The sequence below is a fragment of the Takifugu flavidus genome, chromosome 5, assembly GCF_003711565.1.
Source record: "Takifugu flavidus isolate HTHZ2018 chromosome 5, ASM371156v2, whole genome shotgun sequence".
NCBI classification, from domain to species: Eukaryota; Metazoa; Chordata; class Actinopteri; order Tetraodontiformes; family Tetraodontidae; genus Takifugu; species Takifugu flavidus.
Window position 1 is genome coordinate 1,897,295 of NC_079524.1, and position 19,048 is coordinate 1,916,342.

Below are 19,048 nucleotides of genomic sequence, written 5' to 3' on the forward strand. Positions count from 1 at the left end.
TGATCCAGTTACCAGGAGAGAGCTTCAAATCACACTTGCAGAGAGGGCTGCGGTGTTGGTTCGCGGTGGTTTGGATGCTCTTTACTGCCTGCCTCTGGAGATCCTGTAAATCCTACCAATTTGTTTCACATTAGTGCCCTTTATGAATGCTGGCGGCCACGGCCTCCCCGAGCCCTTAAAAATAATGAACCGTACCTGTGATGATGACGTGTCCTTCATATGTAAATTTTACTCTTTCCCGCTTTGTGTGAAGGTGCATTACGATTCTTCCCAGCATCCGTGGAAGTGAGACTGAATCGCTGTGTCCTCCACAGTGTTAGGTGGCCAAAAGCTCTTATTTCTGCTATTTCTCAAAAGTGCTCCCACCACACAGGCGTGGGCCTCATTTCACAGCGCTCCATTTCCATACACTTAGCAATATAAGCGTGTGATTTAGCTGTGCATGCGGAATAGGGGGGCGACTGTCCCCTTTCCTTCTCCGTCGTGAGCGGCGGATACGTGCGTCGCCCTCCTTCCAGCGCGCCCTCGCCATTGTTGTCACGTGACATGTTGAGTAACAAAACCATGGCGACCACAGAAGGTGTTTTTATATTCATTGAATGAGCAATTGGCATATTTTATGTGAGCGTGCCTGGGATTTTTTATGTGTTTCCCCCTTGCCTCTGTGCTGTGCATGGCAGGTGCAGCAGTAGGTTTATAATATGTCAGTTCAGGGTAATTCCAGTGGCAGACAAAGGATGCGAATATAGGCATCACACGGGTGCCGTTTATTATCATATGTGCTGCACAGGTTGGATCGCTTCCTGCCCTCAGACTGTTTTGCATTAGTAAATCGGTTATATGTGTTGCTGCTTTTTCATTAGGAGATGTTGCCCCGTTCAGAGCTATCATGTGGTATCATCTGCGCTATTATCGAGCTTAGATGAGCAGACACTCGGGGCTATTTTTGTGCTCCAGGCCTAACGTATATATCTGCATGTAGGCAAGCCTGCGATTAACTGACCCGGACGTCTCCGAAAAACAGACCTTCCCCTGCATCATGTCGATGGCCGGGAACAATAGCAGCGTCTCCGTCAACAACGTCTGTCTGTCTGTCTGTCTGTCTGTCTGTCTGTCTGTCTGTCTGTCTGGCCCTCTCTTTCGGTGGCTGTCTCCTGGACATGAACTTGAACTTGAGACAGGCAGCCAGACACCATCTGTGCAGCACGGGTAATGAATTCGGTGCATTCATGGCTGTAGAGCAGGCCAGGCCACCACCACCCATTGATGAGCAGATGACCCCTATAGTCTGAGTTAGCTCTTCATCGCTAATAGAACTCAACAATACCAGCTGGAGGGTACTTTGTAATATTGGAGCTGGCGTGCGTGCGCGCGCGCATGAGTTCTCCAGCTCGTCCTGGTGTGATATGTGACGTTTCGCATTCTCATTAAGTTTCTCTGTCTCAGCACAGAGCTGGTGCTAATTAACCTCCGTAAACATCCTCTGCCTTCTCGTGTAGGAAGAGGGAGCCTGTTAAAGCACTGACCTGCCATTTTCACGAGAGAGTCGTGCCCCAATTTATTGGCTTGATAATCGAAAGGGCCGGTTGAGTCTCCCCCCTTGTAAAAGGGAGCAAGTGAATGAGGCATAAACCTTAAACAAGCAAGGCACAATGTGAACTCCTGCAGGCCCTCCTCCTCCAGCTCCTCCTCCTCCTCCTCCTCTTCTCCTTCCTCCAGCTAAGGCTTCTGTCACAATCCAAGCGTGCGTGCGCTCGTGCGCATGTGCACAAACAAGGCGGCTTTTCCCTCTGGTTGGTGTCGCCACGGCAACAGTAGGTGAGATCACCGTGCGCATGGCAGCGTCAGCCCCTGCCAGCGCAAGACAGACTGCCGCCCCGCACGTGTGTGCGGACGTGCGCGCTCGTGGCCGTGCGCGTCGCGCGCTCAGTGTGAGGAACGAGAATGCCACCAACCCCCTGTCACCACAGCCCCGCGCAGGCTTCCCGATGCCTCTCCTCCCAGGTGATCCGTCTAAATGGAAGTTTCTGGAGTCGCGTCTCCAACGTGAGGCGGTGACGTTAATCTAGCGGCTGAGAGAACAGCGAGACACTCAAAGCCGCAGTCTGTATATAATATATATAATCCCACATCAGGTCTGTCCAAGAGAAACGCTCAACCTCTTTCTTCATTAACGGTGTCATTGACGATCACCAGAGATCTGATCGACCCCCTATAACGGACCAGCCAGCCAAAACTTTGCCATTAATCCACTGAGGAATGTCACGGTTTGGCCCTCTTTAATGACATCATGCATGGCCACTTGAGCGTCTTATGGGGACCAGCGGGCATGCTGTGCTCTGGCCCTCCGTACCTTCCTCCCCTCCTCTTGGCCGTGTGGATACGCACGGCGGACATGTTTCTCCGGCACCTTGGACTGTGACACCCTGTCAGAGTTGTATTCACCGAGCCGTCTGCCTGTCTGCCGAGTCCTTCGCGAGGATTCCTGTCTGCTTTTATACCTCTGGTAGCACAGGGCAAAGTTGGTCCTTGCAAAAGATGCATTTGTCCGAGTGTAAAGGCAGTTGGGAGCTAATTCTGACGGACGTGCCTTGATTTATTATTGTAGCATCTTTTATTGCTCACAAAAGCACTCGTACGCCTAAGCAGGAAATGACATCGCTTGACGACAGGTCGTTGATTAGAAAATAGAAAAAACAAAACTAGAGGACCCCAGTCGGGACAGAATGGAGACTTTCCACATTTTGTATACATATTTCATAGAATAATGCAACGACTGTGAGATCCTTTCATCTTTGTAGCTCCATGCTAAAATACCCGTCCTGAGGCAGCAATGTGCACAATAGGACTATTTTTGCCCCACCTGTCTAAAGCTGACTGTAGCCTTTTTCTCCAACATATCTGTGCTCTGCTGGCTTTTCATTATGCAAATAATACTCTATAAATAAATTACTATAATTGCATCTGAAATATGCTTTGAATCCTCCTTGAAGATGAAAGGGTGTAAATAATGTATTTCGTGTCACTGCATTATTCATCCTCTATTAATTACAAACATGAAGGCGCTCGGTCTGAACAAGCCATATGCTCCACTCTGCATTTAAGCGTCAGCTATGATGTTATTGCCGCATTATATGCAGCTTACTGTCCACCAGGGCACCCTGTTGTGTCAAAACCAGCCCTTTATTTTAGTATTTCTTTTCATTTCCCCGAGCCTAAACACCAGCGTTATGTACCTTTCACACAGAGATTGACTTCAATTGTAGAACTGATGATTAAATCTTGAACAATCTCCCACTCTGAGGTCATGATCTGGATATCCACATTTGTCCTTTCTGAAAATTATGCACAAACACGGCTGCATTAAGGCCTTTTTGAAACCATTAAATAGGCATAAATACTCCCACTATAATTAAAATATGTCCGCCATTCCGCCCTTTGCAACGCACGTGATAGCGCGGCTGAGATGCAGTTTGAAAGCAGAGACCATTTGAAAAATATGCATGTGCGGTTTGGCAATTAAATGATACTCTGTGTTCCCAGAGTAGACAGCCAGTTCCAGTTCATATAGAATAGCGAGCAGTGGTAGCAGCGCTCGCATTAGCATCTGGCCCTTTTATGTAAATTTGATGAGAAAGGACTCATGCATATACGGCCGGGCTGGGCTGTACTTGCCTAATATCCTTATTAGAGAGGGACGAATTAAATATTTATTAGGGGGGCTTAGGGTTAGAAAGGGGGGGGCATCCTGTGTTGTCGTGAGGACCTGAGGTGGAAGGAAAGGGAGGAGGAGGTTGGCTTTTTCTACGAGTGTGTGTCTCTGCCTCAAGGTGCCACCATCTTAAGGCATTTGGCAGTCGTGAGAGTGTGAGGAGGGTAGACCTAAAATGTCTGCTGGCATATGCACGTGTATGCACGCGCTCACACATTAGCGCGTACAAACGCACCAACAGCACAGGGCTCCCTGCGTCAGTTATTCAATTACCACCGGACAATATGCATGCCGACAATTTCCTTTGCATGTATTAATTCCCCCGATTGCGGTGCAAGACCGGCGCGTGCGTATTCTTCTGTTGCACGAGCGCTAATACTCGACGGCCATTACAGTTAAATTAGAATTGGGTCGGTTGCATTTTAGGATTTATAGGAAATTAGAATTTAAAAATCCTGATGGATATAATTTAAAATAGATGTGCAGCTCCATGAAAAAAAAACCTTTGTTGTAATATTATCCATTCAGTAAGTTACAGTCATAAAAGTAAAATAATAGGAATTGTGACATTATTAGAGTCAGTTTTGGATAAAGGGACATTGGGAAAACAGGGCTTTTCAATAATACAGAGATTTATTTTAAAACAGGGGGAAGTTAGTGGTATAGGACATTTATGTTAACACCTTGTTGTCGTCCATGTCGAGGGTTCACTTTCTGCCACTCTCTCTCTCACACACACACACACACACACATTGTAGGTGACCTCTAATTCGAGTTAATTAGCATAAATGTGCTTATTGAGGTGGCATATACACAGTGGCGCACACAGGCAAGCGCGTGCATTGTTCGGCGTGGTAGAGACACAGCATTAGCATTCCCTTTCTTCCTGAAGTGCTCCAGAGGCAACGCGTGGAGAAAGGTGTGCAGGAAATGGAAGGAAGATGAATTATAACTGACATCATCGCCGTTTTAGGGCGCACAAATACTGCAAAGTAATGGCACAGCGAGAGTTTAGCTTTAACATGAGTGTGAGCGCCGACGTGCTTTTGTGAAGGCATTCGTGTTACTTCCGTGCGCATCTCAAAGTCACGTGTCGGTTCCACGTGCATAACCAGCCTGTTGTCTCCCGCTTAAAATATACATGCAATATCAGCTGTTTGCCTTCTTCGTCACCTCCCCTGTTTCCTGCGACGCTGCCAAAGAAATGGAAGTAATTAAAAAGCTGCATGTTTGAGCCCGGCGTTGGCTAATAGGTTGTTACTGGGAGGGAATGAGGCAGCATGGTGAGGGGGGGGCTGGGTGGCAAATCACACCTCGACTTTGGATAATGAAACATTAAAATTCACCAGGGTGGAGCAAAGACGTGCGTCTTGTAGAGGAAATGTGCAGTGGAGAGGTGTTGATAATGAAGACACGCACAGTGGGACAGTGACGCGCCACTCGCTTAAATTATGATGAATGTAGTGATTCCAATAGGAAAATTCGTGAGCTTTGTACATTATAGAGCACGTGTGTGTGTGTGTGTGTGTGTGTGTGTGTGTGTGTGTGTGTGTGTGTGTGTGTGTGATATGCAATCTGCATCACATTTACCATCAACTGCATCACCACACCACTGCACCAGAGAAAACAGAGGTTGGTTCTTGGCACCATCTTCACAACCCCCCCCCCCTCCCCCGCCCGCCAACAACCAAACCCACCCCACTCACGAGCAGAGGGGCGATGGGGAGATCGGTGTGGAGGAGGGAGATAGAGGAGCAGAAGGAGAAATGGGATGAGACAAGCCACACAAGCCGCAAAGGGAACGGGGGTGAAGGCGGAGGGGGATGTGCGCTACAGTTACCCTAAACCCCGCCGTAGGGCTGGAAACACACACAAACTGTTTGGTCACACAACCGCAAAACATTGCAACAGGGAGGTGAAGAGCAGCTCCCGGAGAAGCCCTCCGCGTGTGCTCCAGTCATTCGGCACTTGTGAATTTGCTTCCTGGGCAGTTTTTGGAATTTGCCGCGTTGTTTCCTTCCCGGTGTGTTTGATGAAATAAATAAGTCTGAAATAAATGAACTGATTAAAGACGATGGCGTTCGGCTGCATTATTGCATTTCGCCTGTACAGTAGAGTGTGTGTGTGTGTGTGTGTGTGTGTGTGTGTGTGTGTGTGTGTGTGTGTGTGTGTGTGTGTCTAATAAAATGTGGCAGTCGGTTTGATGCTGACATGCCAAGAGGAGCTTAACCATCACGGGGAGGGAAAAAAACAGGACAATAATCCAGGAAAAAAATGGAGGATAGTGTGTATATTCACAAACTGTTCACACTGCCAGAAGAAAATGAAAACAACAGCACAACAGCGCCACTCGTCTGAGGCTTGCACTTGGCTTCACATTAGGGGAATGTCGGCATTCCCGATTATCTAGAGGGAAACAATGAACCGCAGCAAAAGAAATGAAAACATCTTCATTTTTGACGTGTGCTCATTGGACCTCAAACGGGCTCCTCTCTTAACCTTGACATTTGACCTTTCGTCTGGGGGTCAACAGTTCAGCTGGAGACGTTCCTGGATTTCCCCACTTTCGCCCATTCCTGAAACGGGGAGAAAAAGTCTTTGTCTAACCTTCAAACGATCCCCAAACTAAAGAGAGAGATTTGTGTGCCATTTAGGCCCAAGTTTCACTTGCTATTTTTGGCAAAGAGTAAAGGTTGAGGCGACATTTGCACAAAGTTATTGCCAATTTGAATTCCTGCAAGTAAACTTAGCAAAGGTAAATGCTACCTCTGCTTCCTCCTCCTGCCATGGAAATGGGAATTTGTTTTCCCCTGCTGTCTTTTTAGTGGAAACACGTCAATTTGTTCAAGACGAGTTATTCAATGCATAAAGGTTACCTCTTGGTAAATGTACTCACCATGTGTGTGTGTGTGTGTGTGTGTGTATGGTTGCAGTGATGGAGGAAGTAAGCTGTGGAGAGCTGCTGACACACAGGAGGCCAAACGACATCTCGGGAATTTCGCTTCCTGTTGGACCCCAATGAGGTGAGTTGGATCCGTTAAATGTGTGTGAGCGTGCATGTGTGTGAATGTTGTTTTCTTCTTGATCCTGTTTTTGCAACAAAACAAATTTTATCCCTTTTTTCCCAGGTTCATCACACTGACCTAATTGAAAACAACCTCTGATTTTGTTCATCTTAAATTCAAAAATAAACCCCAATATTGGTAAAATAAGTCTTTGTTAGCAAACTGAGCGCTTTACCCTCCGCGTCTCTCCGCTGGTGTGTGGGTCTGCTCGCCTGCAGCAAAGTTAGCCAGTGTGTGTCTGTGTGTGTGTGTGTGTGTGTGTGTGTGTGTGTTGGATGGAGGTCCAGATGCTGCAGTGGTACAGTGGACTGAGCAAACAGGAGAACAGCGGTTTGAGAGGCGCTCGGGCCATTTCATGGTGGCCAATATCAAGTCCCATGACCCAGTCTTGGCCCCGTGGTCCGTACCAAAGTCGAGAAACAGGGGGGAAACAGAGGTTACTCATCACAGCAACACATGTGCACTAGCCCAAACACACAGTAAGACAGGAAGTGGTTCAAACAATGTCCCCCATTCAAATCGACGCTGCAATCATCATTATCCTCCAACCTCGCCATACAGTATTTGTGCTCACGGCGAGATGACTCACTCCATCTATTAGACGCGCAGCCGTTATTACATGTGACATTTATTGTATTAAAGAAACAGACCAACATTTTAATGAGCCGAATTTGCTCTCACGACACGGACGCAAATGAACCGGCAGCAGCTGATTACAGTCTGTCACGTCTCTCAACTTTGACCCCATTATTCCCGCTCTGACGGCGAACAGGAAATAGACGGTCGCCTTTGGCAGCCGCGCCAAGCCCGTGGTGCAGATGGCGAGAGACAATGACAATCCCGCCGAAGACTGAGAAACACAGATATGAGTTTGTATTCGGGGCCTAATCACCACCGACGCACGCATTTGTCGGACCGCGCGGAAGAATTAGATCTTCATTTACAAAACACACAAACAGATGCCTCAGTTACTTCTTTATATTCTACGAAAGAAAAAAAACATAAACAGCTTTCAGAAACGTAGAACCAGAGCGAAGCTTTGATTGACAGACTGTGTCCCTCCGCCTAGAGGCCATCCACAACACACTCAAATCAGCAGCCATGAATGCTGATTGTTGACTATATACAGTACAGTTTGCCCGTGCTGCGGCGCCTCGTCGCCGATGCTGCACTATAATCATCTATCAGGCGTGCATATTGGAGCTCAGCTGCTTGGTGCGCCTGCGGGGTCGAGCATTTCTAATGCAGCGCCCGTGCTTGTGCGTGCGAGCGCCCTAGTGCTGTAGGTCTGCTGGAGCGTCGGTGCAAGCCCGCAGCCATTAATGAAGACGTCTGCATGGGCCTGCATGATTAAGCAGTGTTACAGTGTGCGTGTGCGTAAATCAGTGGACAAAAGCCACACGAGGAGACATCAGGAGGCTCTTTCGCAGACGTGCGAGAGAAGAATTGTGCAGGTGATGGTGGAAACGCAGCCGCTTTAGTTAATAAATGACCAAAGTGATGGGGGGAGGAAGAAAAGGCAGTGCTCACAATAATAATGTCAAATATGTGAAAGATTTATTTCCTATTCAGTGATTTGCTCTCCATCTGTAATTCCCCCCCCCTTTCCGTATTTGTCGAGTAATTCCATATTTCATGCTCGGATGAAATCCTCCCCCCCCCCCAATGCTATACACTGCAGCTGTTCGTGCCTCTCAGCGATAGCACAATATGTCCTGTTTAAAAAAAATAAAAATCACAAAACTGGAACATCCCCCCCCGCCCCCCCCCGCCCCCCCCTCACATGAACTACATCATCAGCCATGAGTCTGGCATTTCTGCAAACCTCTGCCTATTGATTTATAATTAAAACGGATTTTTTTTCTTTCAAAGAAAAAGTGCAGCTTTTTCTTTCTTGTTTGATGTGCGAGTCGCTTTTAGCCGCCGACGTAATGGCGCTGCTTGCGGTGGGGTTTCTTTGGCATCATCATACAGTCGGAACAAAGGATATGCACATCGTAAAATCATGCAAATGAATGCAAATCGCTGGCAGCAAGGAATAGGGAGGTGGCGGGAGGCAGGAGTTTGTATAAGCAGACGGATGCCAAGGGCTTTGTATACAAGGCTTGCCGGACAATCCGCCTTTAAGTTAAAAGCAGCAAGATGGAAATATATTGGTTTGAAATCTGATTCGGAATCTCTTGTGCATATTTGGCAGCCAGGTTTTCTAGAATTTTCCCTCCACGTATAACCGGATAGAGCTGGTTATTCTCACTGCTAATTCTAGGTGGAGTTACCTGGGCATTGTTCTCCGTTTCCTTTTAGGGCGCAACAACAGCCAGCGTTTAAGACGCACTTATGAGGACAATAAAACCAGCCGGCCAATGAGTGCTACCAGCGTTGCATTGTGGGATGTTGCAATGTCAAGATCGCTGCATATTAGCAACACTCGAATGAAAGTCTCCTCTTTTCTATTTTACTCTATAAAAAATCCACCTGTCAAAGCCGGATTTTTTTTTTAGGAAGGTCCTTAAGAGTGTCGGTGGAGTTTTATTTCTGAACAAATGAATATTTTTCATGTCGATATTTCCATCCTCAAATTGTGCTGTGTGGCTGCATCGATACAGATTCTCACAATCAGTCGTTTATCTTCTATTTTTTTAAATGACATTTTTAGAATTCACAAAACAAAAGTATCTCATGTGTGTGTGTGTGTGAGAGAGAGAGAGAATGAGAGAGAGAGAGCAGTTGATCAAAAATAAATGTTGAACTTTTTAAACACGTAAAAAATCACGTAATTATGGACTAAAAAGTGAGGACACAGATAGATGCCATTTTTGGTTTTAAAATATTTTATGCAAGGTTTCTTTCCTAATGTTAAAGGCTATTTTGAATGTAAAGATGGCTTATATCTCTCTCTCTCACACACACACACACACACTTGCAGACACAATATGTTAGTGGAGGGGGAGGGCACTGGCAGACCTTCACAATTGTGCATAATGATGTTAACATTCCTGCATGTCTAATGCAGAGGACACTGAGACAGACACTAGCTGGTCGGCGGTCTGACTGTGTGTGTGTGTGTGTGTGTGTGTGTGTGTGTGTGTGTGTGTGTGTGTGTGTAGCTGAAAAGTGTTTCCGTGCATTATGATGTATTAATTGTGGTCTGCTCGAGCTCATGATGTTTGGGCTGGTTGCCGGGGTTACTGCTCGGCTTGTGATGCAGTTATTAATCTTATTAAACATATGCATGACATACATGAGGCGTTTTTTTCCGGCGGCTGGCGTGACATTGTGCTTAGAGTCAGGGTCAAATTGCAGGCCGTTATTTGTTCTAGTTATTTGTTCTAGTTATCAGTTTTGGAGCATTTGTACTGCATTCACACCACAACTGACAAAAAAAATGCGTTCAGCCCTGTTTTTAGAGAATATACTTGATGAGGACATGACATTAATAATGTAACATAGCCGTAATTTAAAATTACAGGAAGTGACTTGCAGTGTGCACCTTAACCAAATACAGCAAGTGATGATTCAAGCCCGGTTTCTTCCAACTTCCCGATGAAAGGAGATTCACCAAATCACTCAGAGGGGGAGTGAATATTGAAATGAAACACCGGCGTTATAAAAGATGGGAACAAAGAGGGACTGACAGCAAACACCGAGGAGGACAGAGGAAAGATGAAGCTCATTTCTTTTGTGGCCACCCAGTGGTGTCTGCAATGCAGATCGCTAAAATCCCCCTCGAACGCGTCCCTGGGCTTAAGGGGGGGTGGGTGAACAAGGGATGGGTTTATGCTATCTGGGCTTTGGCACACTTTGCCCCCCCACCCCCACCCCCCAGCAAAAATAAATCTGAAAAAAAGAAGAAAAAAAATATATATATATTTTTTCCTGTCTGCATCAAATGTCAAGTTAATTTCCTGGGTGCTGTGAGGGATCTGTCTTCAGAGGGGCAGGAATTGTTGAACGGCAGTATGGGTGTGTGTGTGTGTGTGTGTGTGTGTGTGTGTGTGTGTGTGTATCGGTGTGCGTGTGTGTGTGCACGTGCCGCACGCAAACAGGCAAATGTGAAAAGGGAAACGTGCATTGTAAGGCAACAAGAGATGAGAGATGTGGAGGGGACTTCAGTGCAGTTTCTCTGAACTGGCTCTCAATGAAGGGCCGATGTGTGGTGCGCACGCACATGCAAGCGTGTGGAATATTGTGCACGTGTGTTCCGTGTATGGAATATGATCCAATTATGAATCAATGCTCATGTCACTGTACCTATTCCCATGTGCCTGTCTTTATTTGTGCTTTCACACTCGCAGCTCCTTTGAAGGTAGATGTGAAGGGCAGGAGGAGGCAGCAGCATCAGTCTATGTGCTTGATCAATTGAGGTGCACGAGGAAATGAATTCAAAAGCAAGAGAAAATGTCTAAAGGTAATTATTGACTTAACATCCCACTCAGGCGAAGAATTCAACGTAGAATTTTTTAGCTCCTCCTACACCATATAAGACAGTGTCAAATGACAGCTAGCATTTTAGGCTAAAAAGCGTCGCTTTTCTTTCTTTTTTTTATCTTGGCATGATGTTACTTTTTGATGGTGATAGGTCTTTTGTTATTAGGCATAGTTGGGTCGCTGTGATTAATGATTGAATTCTCTTCACTGACATAAATGCAGCTAATATGTCTCTGTAGTTTTTGAATGCAATCAGCAGACTCTGTGTGCGTAAATCCATAAATCAGTGCCGCCCCCGCATGTACAGGTGTGTGTGTGTGTGTGTGTGTGTGTGTGTGTGTAGTCGCTAAGTGTGTGAAGTCAAACTGTATATTTTCTACTGCAAAGTGTGAAACGCCTTATTGCAGAGAGGGAGGGATCATGCATTTGTCAGTCGCGCTTACGCTGATGTATGCTCCTGCGCCACAAATGCCACATCCCATAACCCAGAAAAATTACACCAGTCCCGCCTAATTACGCATATTTGTGACGCCGCTTTTTTTACATTTTTTTTACTGTTTTCATGATTATTATTTTTCTGCATCACATGCTCCTGTGAAGGGTTTCAATCTATCGACTCACCACAAGCATCAGCTTGATAATGTGACACCATCATGGAGTTTTCTGTTATTTCAAGCATTTATTGTATTGGCAGCGCCTCCAGCATGGCCAAACCGGGTGGGAATTTTTAATAAAGAAATTATCTATGTCCTAGATTATGAAGGTCACTTTGAAAAGATTAGATTGCCCCCCCACCCATGTCATATATACCTCTTCTCTGCTGTCTTCTTCTCCTCCTCTTCATTTTGTCTATCCCCTCTCATTTTCCTGCCCAAGTGTGTGACACAAGAGGAAGTGATGGAGGAGGAGATGAAGAGTGGATGAAGCTAGCTCAGTGGTTTATTCTAGCGCTTGCTGACTTAATCAGACTTGGACTGGGCTGTAATGAAGGAGCGGGTCGGGGGTGTGCCACTGCTTTGGTAAACAGCATTTGTTTCAGCCCCAGGTTCCCAAACAAGGGCAACAATGGCACCATTGTCCCGCCTGCTCTTATTAAGAACTGAATCAGAGATGGGGTGAGGAGCAGAGGCGGGGACGGGAGATAGGTGAAAAAGGGGCATGAGGAGAGAGGTGGTGGGGGTCGGGGGGTGGGGGTAAAAATGAGAGATGTGGGATAGAGCAGGAGTGAGTGAGAACCTAACAGAGACTAGAGTTGAAGGGGGATGGAGAGAGGTGCTTCTGATCTCCCTCTATTCCTCACACGTGCATTCTGTGCCTTTTTAAAATAAATAAATAAATAAAAATATATATATATTGCTGCTATGTTCCTCTGTCTCCTTCATGTCTCCTCCTCTTGCCCCTCGGTTCATATCTTTGCCTCTCCTGTGTCGTCCCATTCCTCCCAGATGTTCTTTGTTCCTCTTTGTTTTCACGGTGCTGGATGATGCTTTGCCTGTCACAGCACCTTTGCATCACTTTTCCCATCCTCTGCATGAGCAAGATGCAGAGAGGGCGGAGGAAGGGGGGTTACAGAAGGATTGTGAGGATGAGATGAGGGGCACGTTAGTGCCAGAGCGAGACAAAAAAAAAAAGAAAGAAGGGGAAGGGCCGTGCCAGTTCCTGGCTAAATGTTGTTGTTAGTTGAGGCAATCAATTAGCAGGAATCCTTCCCGCTTGGGCACCCGCTCATTCACAGCCCAAACAAGTGGCCCAGGAAAGCTCAACTCTTCCCAGTTTTTCCCACCGTCAAAGCCCAGCAACCACAAAAAAGCGTTGAGGTTATTCCTTAATCGGCAGGTGGCCTCACTCACTTTCAATTTTTACAACTTGGTTTTCAAAAGACTGATGCGGTCCATTTACTGACCTAACAGCATCAATGTAATACAAAATGAAACAATGGGCCAAAAGTGATGCTAATCGAACATCCTGGAAAGCCACGGAAGTCCTCAACAGCACACAGAACTGACTAGAGGTCCAGGAAGGAGACGTTGATGAAAGTGCCAGTATCTTTAAAGGAACAAATATCTGACTCCATCCCACTATGCCTGGACAACTGCTTGTTTGCTCCAGCATGTATACGCCTTGATCGGAGTTAAACTGGACCCATATGCACGTGCTCCACAACCCCTGTGCCCACCCTGGAAAAAAACCATCCAAGGAAGCTGGTCGCAGAAGAAGGCCGCGAGGGATCGCGTCGCATCGCACCCGCACAACAAGTAACACGTGCATTACATACGAGATGAACAAAGCTGAACGATGACGCCAAAGTCTAATTTCAAGCATAGCCTGATTAAGCTGCAGGTGACTGGCAACAACAGCTACATCCCAGGTTGTCACTCACAGTGGTGAAATTCCTCCATCCTTTGGCTCCCTCTTGTTTTCCTCTCTCTTTCTGGTCTCAGCCAGAGAAAAAAACCTCCGGATAATGGCAGCAATCTATAAGACAAAGTAGGAAAATAGTAGTTCTGCCTTAACACATGCACAAATCCCCCCCATCTCGCCGGGTGGAGCCACAAAAGCGGCAGTGATCTGCAGAACTCACCGTGCTCTCACTGACTACGTTTCCAAGGCAAAGGTCACACCTGCAGGTGAAGGAGAAAAATACTTGCCTCTTTTATGACGGCTGTGCACGTTAAAGAGGAGGAAGAGGTCCCTGGATTCATCTCTTGTCGCTGGTGTGTAGCTGATGATTAAATGGTTTGGCTGAATAGTTAAAGCTGTCCGTCTTCAGCGCTCTGTGTCACGGAGTGTGCTGAAAGACGTGGAGTAGCAATATTAGCTGCAGACTTTGTCTCTGAAAAGTACCTGACGTACCCCAGAATGGCCTGGTTTTGACCTTTAGCGGAGGAAATAAGACGCAGTGCTCTTGGATCTCCTTGGCATCCATGTTTCAGTTGGAATGTAACCTGAAAATGGATTCAACGTTTTTGGACACGGTGGAAATTAAACCAATGAGCAGATGAAGATGAAAATGGCACACGTGCGCCTCCCTTCCAGGACATTGCAGTTAAGGTTTGAACATTAGGGAGACGCAGCTTATTTTATTTAAATCTTGAATAAGTTAAATATGAAAAACCTTTCTTGGACCTGTGTATCTGTCCGTGTTATCTGCATCCTCTTGGTCACCCCTCACTGCTGGGTCTCCCTGTTCAGGTTGTCATGCTGTTGACATTTGTGTCCAAGCTGGGCCCGACGACGTGGCCTTTACCGCCCCTTGCTGGGTCTCCCATCACCATCCCCACCCCCTGCCGCTGTCCTTAACCCGCGAGTCCTCTTCATCAGCGTGCACCGGCATGTACCTCTGTGTGTATGGTGCACGTCTGCGTGTTTACGCCATGTTCACATCAGCCAAGTTCCTATCGGCCTGTTGCTTGTGTGCACAGCGGGAGGGGGGCTATCATCTGAAGAGAGAGAACACTGTGGACCAGGAACCAGCAGCGTGCACCAATAAAAGTGTATCAGCCACAATGTTGAAACAAACTTCTCACTGTGCTACAATATGTTGATATCATCCAGCTCCATCTGTAGGAACATCTTCTGTGCTACAGTTTTGGAAAATAAAAAAGGCGCATAAAAGGTGCAAAGCATATACACAATAGATGCACAAACACACACACACACACACACACATACAGATGTGCTCACCGTCCCTGCAGCCATGGGAATGGAGAATACCGAGGTTCAAGGTCATTTCAAGTATTCAGCAGCCTGGGGCTCTCCATTGTCAGTGTACCACATCCTTTTGCCTACACACACACACACACACACACACACACACACACACACACACACACTGTTATAGATCAGGTCTGGTTAAAAAAAGTAAGGATAAAGTCTGACACCAGTGGTTAGGCAACGACCTATCGCTCACACGCTGTTTAGTGTGCGCTCCATAAGCAACTGACATCTGTGGGAGAAGAGCAGAAACAGAGTTCCTGGAGGTGGAGCAGCAGCGAGCGAGAGTGAGAGAGCAGCAGTGGGTGTGATTAGCTCCTTTGTTGGAGGTCTGTTGAGCTTCATTGGCTGCAGAGAATAGGTTCCTAATGAACCCAGCCAAGCTTGGGCCAAACTTTGTGCTGAGGACAAACTAAGTTATGGTGGTCTGGTGGAGCGCTGAGGGCGAGCTGACTGATATACAACGCCTGGACATATGGTCCCCCCCCCCCCCCATCATGGCCTCTCCAAGCCACTTTCTCATGTCCTGTGTTTTGTGTGTGTGTGTGTGTGCGTGAGTGTGTGCATAAGATAGAGAAAGAGGAAGTGGACAAAAATAATATTTATGTGTTTTTCTATATGTATTTGTTTGATAACTTGGGGGAAAAAAAGAAATGGGGAGGGGGTGGGAGGGAAAAGAGGCTGGTTGATGCTTACTGAAAGCGACAGAGAAGAGAAGGCTGCAGGCTTTGTCTTTCCTGCTGACCCCAATACAGAATCCTTTCTGACACGTCCTACAAGACACGGAGTAACTGAGTAAATCAGGCCAGTCTGCTGGCGGTTCGGCAGCACCGCACCAGCAGATGCGATATGGGAGAGCGCCACATGGTGCCTCGCGATGCTCCACATTTTCTGACGCAACAGCATTCCATAATGAGGAACTGAACGCTTTAACTGGTTAACTGCTCTCTTTGTGTGTTTGCATGCGTATGCGTACGCGAAGGGAGGCGTGGGTAAGCCGGAGTCTGATTTGAGGCTAATTGTTTGGGTCAGGGTGGGAGCGTGAGGACGGATGTGTGCCGTGTCCCAGCAGTGAGGCTCTCGGTAACTGAGCCGGCAAGGGAGAGAATGAGCCCGCTACGGGCCCACACAGCAGGCTCAAACAACACTTATTCTACTGGCCAAACTGTCAGCCAGTACAGCTTCATTGTGCCCAAAATTGGAGTTGAAAGCAAGGCAGAGACTTTGGGAGGGGTTTGGGGTGGTGCTGTGGGGAAGGTAGGGAGAAAGGAGGGCATGACAGAAAAAGAGAAAAGCAGGTCTGTGGGAAACTGGGGGAAGCTGGAAAAGGGGGAGTCGGTGCAGTCTTGGGGATGAATAGGGTCAGACGGTGTGAGTTCATTTTAGCGAGGAGAATTCCCTTAGATCCTACAGCAGGGGCGGACGGCCGGGAGCAAGGCAGTGGCGTGAATGGAAATTTATTGAAATGCATTCTGGGATGAGGGGATGCACCATAGCAGCTCAGTGTTCTAGTGTCTGTGCTGTAATTATTCATACTGTTCTGCCACAATAGACAACACAGTGTCTAGATAAACAGCTACTGATGCTCCTGTGCACCGTTTGGGGTTCCGAGTAGGTACAACCGCATTCAGATTGTGCTGGATACTCTGGCCAGCTCCTCCCTCTCCATCTCAACCCAATATTAGAGCATTTATTTTTAGATCATATATATTTCTCAAGACCGCGTCATAAATAACTGTAACATACAAGACACTTCAGCGCCTTCAAGACCCCAGGAGGGAACTCAGCCACAGGCTTTGAGTTGTGATTCGAACATAATACAAAAGAACTGCACATTACGCTGACACCAGACCAGTCTAAATCAGCCCAGCACTGATTTACATCGCCAATCTCCTCTTTGTCTTCTCCCCTTTCTCCTGCTGACTATTTCGAATTCATCTCCTTGCCCTTGGTAACTACGGCAAAACAGTGAAGAAGTTTACACAGTCACACTGAGTTTAAAGCAAGGTGGAAAGTCTCTGATTCTATGTGTGTGTGTGGGCGAAGGTGTGTGTGTGTGTGCTCACTCTCCCGTGTACGTGCAGTTTGTTCGTGTGTGTGTGTGCGAAACGCAGAAATGTACACTCACACACCCCCGTTTGATCCAGAGCTAGCCCTGCAGCTCCCAGAGATTCAACAAAAGGCCTCCTCTATCCATTGTATGAGCTGTGTGTTTCCCAGGAGAGCTCGGGCTCAGCCAGAGAAGGGGGCCCAGATCACTTTCTCCTGACATGGATGTTTATTCGCTCTATGGTCCAGCAGAACACTCTCAAAAGGACTGGCCTGGCGGTTTTGACGTGCATGACACATAGTTCTGTGGAGAAGCGAAAACAGAAAGGAAGCTGTGCTGCTTGACAGATGAGCAGACATGGAAGACAGACAGATGGAGAAGGGGCCTGTCGGCGAAGGTGCACTCGTACCAAAAAGAATATTCATGGTCTTCTCCGCCATTTTATTTTCTCCTTGTCTTTACACTAGTCAGCTTTCTTGTCAACAATGTTCATGAATGTAGATCCGCCTGGTGGGTGGGTAGAGACCCCCCCCGATCTTGACAAGCCCTCCCATCCCTCGCTGCATACTAATTTCTCCAGAACTACTGAACCAATGCAAAACAAATACAATTTGCCAGGGCTCCACATTGCCTGAGCAGGGTCTTTGGAGTCTAGCCGACAGTAGCTGTCTATTGCGTGTCTGGTTAATCAGATTGTCCGCCGTGGACGGCTGTTGGAGTCGCCTGTGTGATATCTTTAGGAATCCTCCATTATGTCCGAGTTTAAAATCCCGAGCTAATGAAGGGAAGTCAGTACATTCAGAAGTCAATTAAACCCCCGTCAAATGTGAGACATTTTGACAATGGCAGACTGTTTTCAGCTTTTAAAGGTGTTGCTGGAGCTCCGTTTACAGCCACTGATTTGTCCCCCTTCTGAATCTCTCTTCTGCTTCCTGTCTGTCCTAATCTGAGAGGCTCTGAACATTACCAACAGGAGTGCTCAACATCTTGAAGTTTTCTCCAGACTCAGAGCGCCCGCCATGTTGACCAAAGCTCTCTGCACAGTCGCTGAAGCTGGTGCTTAAAAACAAACATGCCACTCTGATACCATCTAATCTGTTCTGCACCATTATCGGCTAAGATATCATTTATACCACCAACCGTAGCCGCACGCACCCCACCCTCTGAACCAGACGTACTCCCTCCTTCTATGCCATTTGAGGTAAAAGCTTGTGCGTTGAGGCAGAGAGTGAATGTAAGCCATTGTTATGGTGTAACAGGACTCCACAGCAGGTTGTTTGATCCTGTTTTGGGCCTGAAAAGCTTCTTTAAAAAAACCAAAAACCTGGAAACATCATATGAGTTGAGAGGGTCAGGCGACCAACTCTGTCACCCTTCATTTCATTCTAATGTATTCTCTTGTCTGAGTCCAGACTTTTGGCTTTTGCTTGAATTAGCGGAACAGAAGCGTGCGGCCCGAAACTCCAGCGCTCTCAAACAGGAACATTTGCACTGGAAACACAAATTCATTTTTATTCTTTCTCCTTTTTTTCTCGCAGAATCATCTTGCAGACACTGGGTTTACATCAGAGGTACATGTCTAGATGACAAAAGCGTTCCTGTATCATTTCATTCACCCACAATTCTTCCCATGAATCCAAGCCCATGTTTTGTTCCTGTTTACCTGGTATCCTCCAATCAATTATATTGCAACGTTCAGACACATGTTGGGCGGTGATTTGCACTTCTACGCCTTTGTGTTTCACCCATTGTGCAGCCAGTTGATGATCAGTTTGGTGTTGACAATGCGTAATGCAAGTGCCCACGTCCCATTATGCCCACTGTCTTTGCACGTCCGCTTTCGCCACTAAGAGGTGTGGATGAAGAGTTGTTAGGGAAGGGGGAGGGAATGGATCAGCGTTGCATGTGCCTGGGCAGAGATTTGTGCGTGTTTGTTCACACACGTGTGACCATCTGTGGCCCTAAAACCTATTCAGACACGTGAAACTGTCCTGTCATTTACATGAGTATAATTGACACTTTAGAGTAGCCCTCCAATCAAAGTGGAAGCCTTTTTTTTCTCCAGCATATGTGCAGACA

The 19,048-nt window shown here is 46.9% G+C and overlaps 1 long non-coding RNA gene across 1 annotated transcript in view; it reads left to right on the top strand.

The window, feature by feature from the left end:
• Positions 1–19,048, top strand: part of LOC130525247 (uncharacterized) — a 29,175-nt gene that overhangs the window by 5,380 nt on the left and 4,747 nt on the right. Inside the window, exon 2 of the long non-coding RNA XR_008950440.1 lies at positions 6,646–6,735. This is a non-coding gene — a long non-coding RNA (uncharacterized LOC130525247). The remainder of the gene's footprint in view (positions 1–6,645; positions 6,736–19,048) is intronic.